This window comes from Vicia villosa, unplaced genomic scaffold (genome assembly GCF_029867415.1).
Source record: "Vicia villosa cultivar HV-30 ecotype Madison, WI unplaced genomic scaffold, Vvil1.0 ctg.000666F_1_1, whole genome shotgun sequence".
NCBI classification, from domain to species: Eukaryota; Viridiplantae; Streptophyta; class Magnoliopsida; order Fabales; family Fabaceae; genus Vicia; species Vicia villosa.
The window spans coordinates 385,739-400,859 of record NW_026705297.1 but is presented as its reverse complement, the minus strand read 5'-3'; the positions used below and the strand labels follow the sequence as shown (position 1 = coordinate 400,859).

The 15,121-nt window shown below is 37.9% G+C and overlaps 1 pseudogene; it reads right to left on the bottom strand.

Moving 5' to 3' along the window:
- Nucleotides 1–1,419: 1,419 nt before the first annotated feature.
- Nucleotides 1,420–14,631, bottom strand: LOC131630302 (ABC transporter C family member 3-like; annotated as a pseudogene).
- Nucleotides 14,632–15,121: the final 490 nt, after the last annotated feature.

The following is a 15,121-nucleotide window of genomic DNA, read 5'->3' as shown; positions in this document are numbered from 1 at the left end:
GCTGTTGAAAACCAGAAGGATAACCCTGCTTCATGAAGAAAGTCTCGATAGTGTGGTTGGTGCGACCACAATGAGTCCATAGCCGGTTGCCACGACCACCAGAGGAGTATCCGTGGCCACGACCACAACCAGAGTTGTTAGAAGGACGAGAAGGCGCCTGAGAGAAGTGATTCACTAATGATTGAGTCTCAATTGAAGAATAAGTGGTTGAATGAAGATTGAACTGGCGTTCTTGTTGAAGTACCAGATTGAACGCATTATCAAGGGTTGGCAGTGGTGACATCAGCATAATCTACTATCGAACATGAGAGTATTAATCACCAAGACCTTTCAAGAACTTGCTTACCTTATCTTGCTCTTTGAATTTGCGTAGATCTGAAGCAGCACCACAAGAACACAGTATAGCGCAAGTACAATCACGAATTGGGCGGAAATTCTCGATTTCTTCCCAAAGCGTCATCAATTTGGTGAAGAACGAAGAAATGTCAAGAGTTCCTTGTTGAAGACGAGCGACCTCTTCTTGAATATCAGCAATACGGAAAATGTCCCCCTGAGAGAATCGATTCTCCAAACTTTTCCATACAAGAGAAGCGCGATCATACCAGAGAAGAGATTTTGCGATTTCCTCAGAAATGGAGCGTTGAAGCCATGACAGGACGAGATTTTTGCATCGAAGCCAAGGTTTATAGAGAGGATCAGAGATAGGCGGAGGAGAAAGAGTGCCATCAACGAACTTGACCTTGTTCTTGGAGATGAGAGCCACATTCATCGATCTACACCAGATCTGGTAGTTTTGGTTATCAAGAACAGGTTGAACATGAACAAGGGAAGGATTCTCATTAGGATTCATATAGTAAGGATTAGAAGGATTTGTAGCGAAATCAAAGTAAGAAATCGCCATAGTTAAGGTGATACAGCAAAGAAGATGAAGGCGCGAAGAAGATGAAGGCGTGAAGAAGAAAGAAAAAAAGCGCGGAAAAAGAGGTTTCAAACTGATACCATGTTAGCTTTGGAATACCAAGAGAGAGATTATGAAATGGAGTATATTCATTGTATTACTCTATTGTTCAATGTACAAGAGAATACAATATATATATATATATATATATATATATATATATATATATATATATATATATATATATATATATAATCATTAACTTAGCTAAACTAACTCAGTTACAACAACTAAGATTAACTATAGTTAACTATTTATATCATGTAATATATTTTGATGGATTAAAATCAAAATTTGAGATATTTAGGAGGACCACAAACATAATTAATGTATTAACCTAAATTTAACTTAGTATAATTCAAACAAATGCTCACTTTCTTTTATAACATATAAGCTTCAGTAACACTTACAAACATATATTATTCTTAAATTTTGCACCATTCTTTCAAACTTATAACTTCTAGTCTAGTTTAATTTCTGTTCAGTTTCACCTCTCAACTTCCAAAACCAGTGTTTGATCTCCTTGTGTATTCTGCAACCAATTGAGCAAGAGACGACGATTTATCCTTAAGCAACTTCTTCGGCGAATCATATTCCTCAACAAGTCCTGTAGGATCAGTATGAAAAAATATCACGCTCACAATTATGAGTAGAAAAGTAGTAAGAAATAAAGAATGAAGAAAACGTGTTCTTACCGTCACTGAGAAACAAAACCATGTCGCTATCGAGGATTAAAGTTATTCTGTGAGCAATGATAATGACTGTGCAATCAGAGAAATGTTGCTTAACTGTCTGCTGAATAATATTATCTGTTGCTGTATCAACTGATGCAGTCGCTTCGTCAAGCACTAATATCTTGCTTTTCTTAAGTAAAACGCGGCCGAGGCAAACCAACTGTCTTTGTCCCATGCTCCAGTTTTCTCCATTCTCAGTTACTTGAGAGTCAAGCTTTCCTTCTTTCTTTCTCACTTCATCTCCAAGTTGGCACATACCAAGAGCCTAACATGTTTCCTAAACTGTATTAATTCGTATAATTTGCATAAAGGGATCATTTATTTTTTTATCGAGAAAAAATGATTAAAGAATTTACCTCCCATATTTGTTCATCTGAGTACTCTTTGTTAGACGCTGGCCTTAGGATCTAGAGGGGGGGTGAATAGATCGTTCACAGTTTTACGGATTTAAACGACTTTTCAGCGGAAGTGAATTCTGAATCGACTCGCGTCTATTCCGAACCACTATCGAAACGATTATATATGTGTTTAAAAAACCAGTCAAAGACTTGAAGTAAATGATAAGAGTATATGTTGCAGAATCAAAGCGTTTCTCTTATTGAAAATCAGATTAACTTTTTGTATGATGGACAATGTTTGCAATGCAGTAAGAGTGATAGAAACAAATATACAAACACTTGGTGATAATGATCAAATTGAAGGTAATTCAATGTGTGGTGGATTGTGATGTTTATGTAAGAACTTAATTCACAATCTTAACACTCGAATCGTTGATCAATTTGCTATTATAACCAAATATGAACAGAATGTAAATGAAAAGGTAAAAGCGACAAGAACACGATATTTGTTTAGGCAGTTCGTCGATCGTCCTCGCTACGACTACGTCTGCCCCCAATTCAAAATTGAAATTGGGTAATCTTTCATTAATGTTGAAAGTAGTATATACAAAGAAGATAACAAAGCGATAAACGATAAACCAATTATGTCGATCCTTTGAATCTTCTTCCCCCTTAATCTTGAACAAGATCAAGGTTATCCAAGAGCTTCACTTTGATTCCCTTATACAGTGTCTTGATTCCTTGAACTCCCCGTTCCTCAATCGTTACACTCAGCCGAATCCTCAATGAACGTCTCTTGATAAAAAACCCCAAGAACCACCCGTCGTGGAGGACAAAACCCGCAGATTTTATTCACCAACAAACCCCACAAACCTTCACCCACTAGGAATCTTCAATTCCGTTCCATGGACGTTATCGAACTCATCACTAACCCGCAACGCAAGAATGATTATGTGTAATTGTGTTGGAGATGATGAAGAACGAAGATGAGAAGCGTTTGTGTATCTTTCAGTCGTTGGTGTTGCGTTGAATAATGAACCTTTGATAATATATAAGATAGCTTAGCAGTTGGAGATGAGAAAAACAGAATTTTTGGCATTCTTGATCAGTTAGGTCGACCTCTTGTAGAGCTTAGGTCGACCTAGCAGTGCTTGCAGAATTTTGCTCCCAGTTAGGTTGACCTGTTTAAGGAGTAGGTCGACCAGAATCCTCTCAAAATGCATTCTGGGGACATTTTCACAGATTAGGTCAACCTAGTCGTTGTGTAGGTCGACCTAGCAGACTGGTATGTAACTTTCATCAATTTAGGTCGACCTGGATGATGTGTGAGTCGACCTAGCAGAAGTATGTGGATTTTTCTCCATTTTAGGTCGACCTGGGTTGACAGTAGGTCGACCTAACTGTTGGTTTTCTGCATTCTTCTTGATCTGCTTGTGTTGAGTCGACCTAAAGTATAATAGATCAACCTGTACTTGTCATGAGTGATCAATGCTTGCTTTTCTTTGAGTTTTCTGCTTCCGCCTTGTTGTTTGAATGCTCATTTGAGTTTGCCATAAATCAAAAACATCTTTGAGTGTAATCTTGTATTCACATACTCCCCCTTTTTGATGATGGCAAACCATTAGTCGAAGCTTTGGTGGTAAGTGATAAAGACTCAACAAAGCTCCCCCGTACATCCAGCATCTATCTCTCAACAAGTCAATCTCTCAACACAGCTCCCCCGTACACTCAGCATCTATCTCCCCCTTTGTCAACATCAAAAAGAGATACAGCGAAAATAGAAGAGTAACGAGAGAACCATAGATAAAATGCTAGCATTCATAAAAGGTAGTCAGTTATAGCATGAGAGTCAAATGAGCAAGAGCGATATATGTATGAAGTCACTATAAGCATGTTAATTGATAGCATATTATAGTATCAATAATATTTTTGGAAGTGAACAACAATAACGTTACCGCTTTCTCAACTTTAATGGCAGCCTTTAATCAATGTGGAATGACGCCTGGCTAGATGATGAACTACCTTTACGCTAAGAAAAATGTTAACAAGAGAGAACATATATATATATATATAAAGTAAAGGAATAATATTAAGAGAGAACAAACGTAATTAGCCCAAATTAGAGATATCGAGTATCCCTAATTCCCTACGAATGTTGAAGTATTGCTCCGTTGCTAGAGGTTTGGTGAATATGTCAGCTAGTTGCTTCTTGCTTTCTACATGTTCAAATGTAACGTCTCCTTTTTCTACATGATCTCGTAGAAAGTGATGTCTTATTTCAATATGCTTGGTACGTGAGTGTAAGACAGGATTTTTACTCAAGTTTATGGCACTTGTGTTATCGCACATGATAGGTATGCGATCAAGCTTAATACCAAAGTCAAGAAGTTGTTGCTTGAGCCATAATATTTGTGCACAGCAGCTTCCAGCAGCTACATATTCTGCCTCAGCAGTAGATAATGCAACCAATACTTGTTTCTTGCTATGCCAACTTATCAATGAATTTGAGAATAGATGACACGTTCCACTTGTGCTTTTTCTATCGGATTTGCAGCCAGCAAAATCTGAATCAGAGAATCCTACCAAATGACACTCATTTCCCTTTGGATACCATAGGCCATATGTAGTAGTTCCACGTAAGTATCGCAGAATTCTTTTGACGGCTTTCAAGTGAGATTCTTTTGGACAAGATTGATATCTTGCACACATACACACACTAAACATGATGTCTGGTCTTGAGGCAGTAAGATACAATAGTGAACCTATCATACCTCGGTATAATTTTACGTCAACCTCTTTACCTTTCTCATCTTTGTCTAGATTAGTATTTGTTGCCATAGGTGTGTCAATTTCTTTTGCTTCACTCATTCCAAATCTTTTGAGCAGCTCCGTACAGTATTTAGTTTGATTCACAAACGTTCCATGACTGAGTTGCTTGATTTGTAGGCCAAGGAAGAAATTTAGCTCACCCATGAGACTCATCTCAAATTCACTCTGCATAAGCTTAGAAAAATCTTTGACAAGTTTTGCATTAGTCGACCCAAATATAATGTCATCTACATAAATTTGGACTAAGAGAATATCTTTATCTTTTCTTTTAATAAAGAGAGTAGTGTCAACTTTACCCCTAGAGTACCCTTGACTAAGGAGAAACTTGCTCAAACGCTCGTACCAAGCCCGAGGAGCTTGTTTAAGACCGTATAGAGCACGTTTCAGCTTATAGACATGAGTTGGGTACATGTAATTCTCAAAGCCGGGTGGCTGAGCAACATAGACTTCTTCATTTATATAGCCATTTAGAAAGGCACTTTTAACATCCATTTTGAATAGTTTGAAGTCTTTAGAACAAGCATAAGCAAGTAAGAGACGAATAGCTTCGAGACGTGCTACAGGAGCGTATGTATCTTCATAATCAATACCTTCCTCTTGATTATAACCTTGGGCAACTAATCTAGCTTTGTTTCTAGTAATAACGCCGTTTTCATCAAGTTTGTTACGAAAAACCCATCTAGTGCCTATTACTTGATGATCTCCCGGATGAGGGACTAAGTCCCAAACATCATTCCGTTTAAATTGGTTTAATTCTTCTTGCATGGCCATTAGCCAATGCTCATCAAGTAATGCATCCTTAGCGTTTTTCGGCTCAACTTGTGAAACAAAAGCAAAATGATGACAGAAGTTACTTATCTTTGAGCGTGTTGTAACGCCCCTTGAGATGTCTCCTATTATATTGTCAATTGGATGGTCTTTCACGTTTGTCCAGGCCTTGGGAAGTTCTTCATTGTTTGAGATGCTTTCTTTTTCATTTTCATTGTGAGACTCATCTTTCTCTCTCTCAGCATCTTTCTTTACAATACTTTCATCCTCATCTTCCTTATCCTTGACAATGTCTTCAGTGGATGGACCTGCACCATTAAATGAAAGACCTTTCTCGACATATTTTGCATAAGATTCATCAAAAGAAACGTGTACTGACTCTTCTACTATAAGTAATCTCTTATTATATATTCGATATGCTTTGCTAGATTGTGAGTAACCAAGGAATATGCCCTCATCAGCTTTAGCATCGAATTTGCCAAGATTATCCTTACCATTGTTCAAAACAAAACACTTGCAACCGAATACATGGAGATGAGATACATTTGGTTTTCTACCTTTTAGTAATTCATAGGGAGTTTTGTTCAGTATAGGACGTATTGTTATCCTATTCAAAACATAACATGCTGTACTAATCGCGTCAGCCCAGAAATACTTTGGTAGATTACCCTCATTCAGCATTGTTCTTGCCAGCTCCTCTAGAACTCGATTTTTACGTTCAACTACTCCGTTTTGTTGAGGTGTTCTAGGAGCTGAAAAGTTATGCTCAATTCCATGTTTATCACAGTATTTTTCAAAAGGAATGTTTTCAAACTCTCCACCGTGATCACTTCGAATTGCAACTATTTTGTTGTTCATTTTGTTTTGACATAATCTTGCAAATTGTGTGAAAGCTGGAAAAGTTTGATCCTTACTAGGTAGAAAGATTGTCCAACAAAATCTCGAGTAATCATCGAAAATGACAAAACCATAGGTGTTTCCACCTATGCTTTTAGTCCTTGAAGGGCCAAAGAGATCCATGTGAAGTAGTTCAAGAGGGCGTGATGTTGAAACCACGTTCTTTGATTTAAAAGAGATTTTTGTTTGCTTTCCCTTTTGACAAGCATCACATAGATGATCTTTTGAAAACTTCATTTTGGGTAAGCCGATTACTAAATCTTTTGAGACAACTTTATTTAGTAAGTCAAAATTTATGTGGGCGAGACGTCTATGCCAAAGCCATGAGTCATCGCCTAGAGCAACTAGACACTTGGTACTAGACTTAGATACCTCATCCAAGTTTAGCATGTAGATGTTGTTTACTCTTAAACCCTTAAACATAATGTCTCTTTTCTTAGTATGTTCTATTGTGCATCCAGAATTTGTAAACATTACTTTAAAATCTTTGTCGCACAATTGACTTATACTTAAAAGATTATGTTTAAGACCTTCTACTAGCAGCACATCAGTTATAGTAGTGGTAGAAGGGTTACCTACACTTCCCTTACCAAGTATGGCTCCCCGATTGTTATCTCCATAGGTGACATACCCCTTTTTCTTTGCTTGAAACTCAACGAAAAGAGATAGGTCTCCAGTCATGTGTCTTGAACATCCACTATCAAGGAACCACAACCTTTCGGCAATGTCAAGACACTTTTCCTGCAAGATTAATTTAAGGAGGGAGGTCCCCAATTTTCATTGGGTCCTTGGTAGTGAGTACACAATTTGTTGCACTTAGGCAACCATTGAAATACTCCTTTAGGAACTAAAATTCTCCTAAATTTGCATTTTTCAATGGTATGTCCCTTTTTGCAACAATAATGACAGGTAATATGATGAGAATATGGAGTTTTGCTAGTTGATACTTTTGGTACAAAAGTGTATTTACTATATAAAGGAGTATACGATCTTTTGAACTTATTTGGATCAACCGCAAAAGTCACTTTTGGTTGTAGAGCCTTGTCTAACTTGGCTTTTAGATCTCTTACTTCTTTTTGCCAAATGTGACATGTCTCACAACCAAACCATGATGTAGGATCTATTTCAACTTTGTCCTTTTGAATGTCTAGCATAGATTGTTTTAAAGCTTCCATATCCTTTTCGGTTTTCTCAACTTTTGATTCAAGATATGAAAATATTTTCTTATTTGAGGCCAAAAGTTTGAAAGCTTTAATTGCATCTCTATGTAATTCTTCAAAAGCAAGTTTTAGTTGAGAATGAGATACCTTATCTACGAGTTCAGGTTTAAGATGACTTACAGCTTTCTTTTTCTTGTTTTGATGAGCCATGAAACAAAGATTTGCTGATTCTTCTTCATCGCTTGATGAGCTTTCACTAGATGAATCACTTTCCCATGCTATGTAGGCTCTTTTAGATTTGTTATGACCTTTGCTTTGGTTCTTCTCCTTTTCTTTCTTAAGGTATGGACAATCCGGTTTGTAGTGACCGGCTTTCCCACAATTGAAGCAAAGACCTTTGATTTTTCCCTTGTTGTCGTCATCTTGTTTGAACATGTTTGATTGCTTTCTATAGTTGATCAATCCTTTGTCAGAATGTTTTGCTCCATTTTTCTTTAGATATTTGTTGTATCTTCGCACAAACAGTCCCATTTCCTCATCATCGGAGTCTTCGTCATCACTTGTGTCATTATCCTTTGGCTCTCGTTTTGAGGTCTTGGAGCTCGAAGCTTTTAGAGCTATTGACTTCTTCTCTACCTCTTTCTCCATGTTCTTTTCTTTCTTTGTCCTTTTCTCATGCATGTCAAGGCATTTAAGATGCTGTTCATGTTCCTCTAGTTTACCAAATAGAGTTGTGATGTCTAAAGTGTTTAGATCATTTGCTTCCTTTATTGCTGTAACTTTGGGTTGCCATTCCCTGTTCAAACATCTTAAGATTTTGTTAGTAGCAACTGCATTGGAAACAGGTCTATCAAGAGAATTTAATCGATTTTTCAGGTGAACGAATCTTTTCTGCATGCTTTCGATGGTTTCACCATCTTCCATGTGGAAAAGTTCGAACTCTTGAGTTAGCGTATTGATCCTAGCTAGTTTGACATCATCCGTTCCCTCGTGGGCAACTTGCAATGTGTCCCACATAGCTTTAGCTGATCTACAATGGGAAACGCGATAGTATTCATCAACTCCTAGAGCTGAGATTAGAATGTTTCTCGCTTTCCAATCGTATGCATATCTCTTTTCATCTTCAGCATTCCAAGTATCTTCTGGTTTTGGAACAACTGCACCAGCTGCATTTGTCATGGTGATCTGAAATGGACCATTGACAATAGCTGTCCAGATGTTCCTATCAATTGCATTGATATGGACACACATACAATCCTTCCAATAGCCGTAGTTTTCGCCGTTGAAAACTGGAGCTCTATTATGAGCCCCTTTAGGTCCGGAAGCCATCTTTCCAATAAGTGTTTCACGTAGCACGGAATAAACCAGAGCTCTTGATGCCACTTGTTAGACGCTGGCCTTAGGATCTAGAGGGGGGGTAAATAGATCGTTCACAGTTTTACGGATTTAAACGACTTTTCAGCGGAAGTGAATTCTGAATCGACTCGCGTCTATTCCGAACCACTATCGAAACGATTATATATGTGTTTAAAAAACCAGTCAAAGACTTGAAGTAAATGATAAGAGTATATGTTGCAGAATCAAAGCGTTTCTCTTATTGAAAATCAGATTAACTTTTTGTATGATGGACAATGTTTGCAATGCAGTAAGAGTGATAGAAACAAATATACAAACACTTGGTGATAATGATCAAATTGAAGGTAATTCAATGTGTGGTGGATTGTGATGTTTATGTAAGAACTTAATTCACAATCTTAACACTCGAATCGTTGATCAATTTGCTATTATAACCAAATATGAACAGAATGTAAATGAAAAGGTAAAAGCGACAAGAACACGATATTTGTTTAGGCAGTTCGTCGATCGTCCTCGCTACGACTACGTCTGCCCCCAATTCAAAATTGAAATTGGGTAATCTTTCATTAATGTTGAAAGTAGTATATACAAAGAAGATAACAAAGCGATAAACGATAAACCAATTATGTCGATCCTTTGAATCTTCTTCCCCCTTAATCTTGAACAAGATCAAGGTTATCCAAGAGCTTCACTTTGATTCCCTTCTACAGTGTCTTGATTCCTTGAACTCCCCGTTCCTCAATCGTTACACTCAGTCGAATCCTCAATGAACGTCTCTTGATAAAAACCCCCAAGAACCACCCGTCGTGGAGGACAAAACCCGCAGATTTTATTCACCAACAAACCCCACAAACCTTCACCCACTAGGAATCTTCAATTCCGTTCCATGGACGTTATCGAACTCATCACTAACCCGCAACGCAAGAATGATTGTGTGTAATTGTGTTGGAGATGATGAAGAACGAAGATGAGAAGCGTTTGTGTATCTTTCAGTCGTTGGTGTTGCGTTGAATAATGAACCTTTGATAATATATAAGATAGCTTAGCAGTTGGAGATGAGAAAAACAGAATTTTTGGCATTCTTGATCAGTTAGGTCGACCTCTTGTAGAGCTTAGGTCGACCTAGCAGTGCTTGCAGAATTTTGCTCCCAGTTAGGTCGACCTGTTTAAGGAGTAGGTCGACCAGAATCCTCTCAAAATGCATTCTGGGGACATTTTCACAGATTAGGTCGACCTAGTCGTTGTGTAGGTCGACCTAGCAGACTGGTATGTAACTTTCATCAATTTAGGTCGACCTGGATGATGTGTGAGTCGACCTAGCAGAAGTATGTGGATTTTTCTCCATTTTAGGTCGACCTGGGTTGACAGTAGGTCGACCTAACTGCTGGTTTTCTGCATTCTTCTTGATCTGCTTGTGTTGAGTCGACCTAAAGTATAATAGATCAACCTGTACTTGTCATGAGTGATCAATGCTTGCTTTTCTTTGAGTTTTCTGCTTCCGCCTTGTTGTTTGAATGCTCATTTGAGTTTGCCATAAATCAAAAACATCTTTGAGTGTAATCTTGTATTCACACTCTTCCAGCGGGTCGAGGTTACTTCTTACAGTTCCTTCAAACATTGTTGGATCCTGAGGAATTATGCTTAGTCTGGATCGTAAATCATGGATTCCAAATGATGAGATGTTGATGTTATCTATCGATATTTTTCCTGCAACAGGCTCAACAAGCCTAAAAAGTGCTTGCACTAGAGTTGTTTTTCCACTTCCTGTTCTTCCCACAATGCCTGTTTTTTCTCCAGCAGTAAAAGTGCATGTAAGTCCGCGTAAAACAAGAGGCAAATGAGGCGCATATTGAACCTGTACAATGAGCCAAATGTCATTAGGTTTTGATATCAGGTAAGTTGTTATTGAAGGGTGTAGTACCTGTAAATCGTGGATATGAACCTCTCCGAATGAGGGCCAAGAAAGATCTGGTTGATTGTCTTTTATTACAAGAGGCGCTTCACTTGGGATGGAGGTGTACTGAAGTATTCTTTCTACAGATATAATTTTGTTCTCCAAATTGCATAGAATCGAAATTAAACTCGATTGCACAGCATTTAGATTAATCCCATATGTCACAGCCAATCCCGCAATGCCTGCACAAAAACAAAATCAATGTTTTTATGCCTAATGTCATTACGAGTGAGTACGAGTAGTTAATGTATACAAATTAAAATCGAAATACTCACGAGGATCCGCTATTGAACTTGGAAAAGATACCAAGAAAACCAAGCAGAAAGCAAATACGGTAGAGGATAAAAGATCCAATCGGAAACTCAACCATTCCATCGCACTCGCACTGTATAATTTAGGCTGAGAGTATTTGTCTATCAATTGCATATTCGTTTCACTAAATCTTAATTCTTGCTCAAAGCAGGTTATGGTTGTTGATCCAGAAATTGTTTCAGAAAAATGTAGTATAACCGGAGCTTGGCATATACCAGTTAATCACGCCAATTCCCGTGCTGATGCTGAGTAGTATCGCTGGTACCATATGCATGCTGCCATGACAGGAATCAATACTATGAACACCTGCCATGCAGCTTGAGACATCACAGCAATAATTCCCAAGAGCTGAACCAGATTGTAGGTTAATCCCCATGCTACACTTGAAATGCTCATATCTACTGTACTTTGATCGGTCGAAGCCTAAAACGAACCAGTAGAATTAAAATTTAGATAAGCAACAAACGCGGTAGTGAATCTGTAACTGCATTATGTATTTGCTACAGTGAAGCAAAGAATTATCGACATGTTATACATACTCTATTAAGAATTCTTCCACTTGGGGTGGAATCAAAAAATGACATCGGAGCGCGTATGAAGCTCAAATGCATTTGATTGAGGAGCATGGTGGCGGTCTTGTATCGTGCTATCGCGGCAAGAACTGCTCGGGCAAGGGTGGTAAAGGAACTTCCTATTGCCAAAGAAACATAGACAACCATCAGAGTAAAGCTTCCAATATCAGGTTCTGCAGTTGTGGAAACAGGAGTTGCCAAAGCCATCCAATAATTGCTTGCAATTTGTAAGACCACAGTGAGTATCTGTGAAAGAAATAGGAAAGGTACAAGAGCTCCTCCATATGCTGTTGTTATGTATTTCCAGAACACTTTCAACCCAACACTACCCTTTTCGCATTCTTCGTCTCGAACAAGTTGGCCTTTCGGCACATTTGTTTCATCTAGCTTTCCGTTTCGATCATCTATGTTTTCTACTTCTTGCTCATGTTCATAATCATTTAATGAACCTGTGTCTTCTCCGGAAATACTCGATGTTTTAAATGTAGGCTTTCTCTCTAAAGACTTAACTGAAGACAATGCTTTTCTATGCGCGCCTACAAGTTCCATAAAATCGGTTCCTGATGTAAGAATGTCATTGTATTTTCCTGATTGAGTTATCCTTCCTTCTTTCATGACCTAAATGAATTGTAAGAAAGAGAGAAGTAGTAAGCTATAATGTTTCAAAGTTTGAATTAAGGAGCATGATGAAATGTATAATCCACTCACAAGTATCAGATCCGCATCAGGTAAGAACTCGACTTGATGTGTTATGTATATCACAGTTTTTGTTTTCAAAAGGCCAAGCAAACACTCCTGAAACATTACAGTTAGAATAAAACCTTTCCATCAAAGCAAGAGAGTTTAGAAAATAGTACCTTAAAGAGATGGGAACCTGTATGAGCATCAACAGCGCTAAAGGGATCATCGAGTAGATATATATCGGCATCTTGGTAAAGAGCACGGGCGATTTGAACTCTTTGTTTCTGTCCACCACTCAAATTATTTCCCTTCTCTCCAATAATGGTCTGATCACCAAATGGTAAAACCTCTAGATCTTTCTTCAACGAACACGCTTCTAGCAACCTCTCGTATTTTTCCCTATCCATCTCTTTACCGAATAGTATGTTCTCTTCGATCTTGCTACTTTGTATCCATGCTGATTGAGCAACAAAAGCCTTTGTTCCACACACCTTCACTAGCCCGGATATCTTCGGTATTTCGCCTATTATACAAGAAAGTAAACTAGACTTACCCGATCCTACAGTGCCACAAACAGCGACCCTCGTACCATGAAAAACTCTAAGATTTATATTTTTCAACGTTGTATAAACAGAAGATAACTCCCAAGAGGAATTTCCATCTACTATTTCAATTGCTATATCAGAACTACCTCGCGGAAGCTTCTCCACTACATCAGTCTGTAAATCATCTAGCCGAAGAAACGCAACAACCCTATCGAGAGAAACCTTGGTTTCTGCCATCACTGAAATTGTGTCAGGAAAGTTATAGATAGGCATTTGAAGAATTCTGAACGTTGCAAGAGCGGATAAGATCTTTCCAGTTTCAAGTGGAATGCCTAGAAGAACACAAGCACCAAAAGTGACCACCGCAACAAACGTTGGGGCATTAAAGAAGAGAAATCTAACAATTGCTGTACCGACAAGAAACTTCTTTAGCCACGTCTCCTCTAACTTCCTAAGCTGAATAATCTTCGATAAGAACTTCATCTCCCACGCTTGAAGTTTAAGAATCCTCATGTTCGTTAGAATCTCAGTCGTTGCCTTCATTCTTTTATCCTTGAACTCCATTAACTTAGCTTGGAACTTCTCTTGTAAGGATGCCATAGGAAGGTTTAGCAACATCACAATAAGAGTTGCAACAAAAGTAGCTACTGAAGCAACCCCGACGCTTCTATGAAGAATAAACAAAGCCAGAGAAACTTGCAGAACAGCCATCCATAGATCATGCATATACCAACAAAATTCACCTATCCTCTCAGCATCAACTGTCATTAAGTTGATGATTTCGCCACTGCTATGCTCCTCTTTTGATTTACACGAAAGTGTCAAACCTTTAGCATAGATCATTGACACAATCATTGATTGCATCCTAACGCCAACCTGTTGAAACGTAAACATCCACTGCCTTTGCGAGAGACACTCAACAAGTTTCGCCACAACAAACATCGTAGCGAAAACATATCCTTCATTTTTAGCCTTGCTTTCATCATTGAGATATTGAACAAGGTTGTCAATAAGGTAGGGTCCTACATAAGTAGCACATACGTACACGAATGCATATACGCCAGATATAAGAATCCCTTTCCATGTCGATAAGAGCAGCACCTTGGCGAGTTTAATAGTTGTCACAGTCCTAACATTACCACATTCCAACTCAAGCTTTTCTCTAAAAGTTGAAAAAGTTCCATGAGCACTGTCATTGGCAGAAAGAAGTGGAAGATCTTCATGGTTTAAAGTCTTGTTACTTCCTAATGTTATTAGTGGACTCATCCATGAGAAGGTAAGAATGCTGAAAAATCCAGCCTTGGAATAACTTGTTAAAATCTCATTGGAATCAGAATTGTTGTTGCTTGCATTAGCTTCATCCTTCAAAAGGGGCTCTTCAAGAGGTGCATGTTTACTCATATTCTTATCAAAACATCCAACATAACAAAGAAAAAAACTCTCAAGATGGGAAACTCAGTTCCTGTAGTGTACACTGTTCTTCTCTTACACTTAAACAAACAAATACAAAGCAACTGTTTTAGTAGCCAAATCCATGCTAAGAGGGAAGAATTCCCCTTGTAGTACAAGAAAGTAGGATTATGGAATTCAATTATTTCCACTTTTTGTATGGTCTACAAACACTGATAGTGCAAGTGAGTTGAAGGAGCAATTGTTGACTTTACTCTAAAGCGAGAATTATAATCTGTGATCACAATTAAGGGAGTCAGATACATAAGTGGTTGAAGGAGCAATTGTTGACTCTACTCTAAAGCAAGGATTATAATCTGTGATCAGAATTAAAGGAGGGAGTTTGATGTAAAATGTTATAACATGTCAATATTCTAGCGAGATGAATTTTAAAATTTTCCTTAAGTAAAAAATAAGTGTGGTTGTAAGTTAGTTGAAAAATTTCTTTAGTTACATTGGATATTTTGTTTAGTTTATTTCATTATATAAAAAAAAATCACTTATTTCATTCTAAAATACATAATATTTTTTTTCCAATGTTATTCTTATTCACTCTCTATATTCTCGA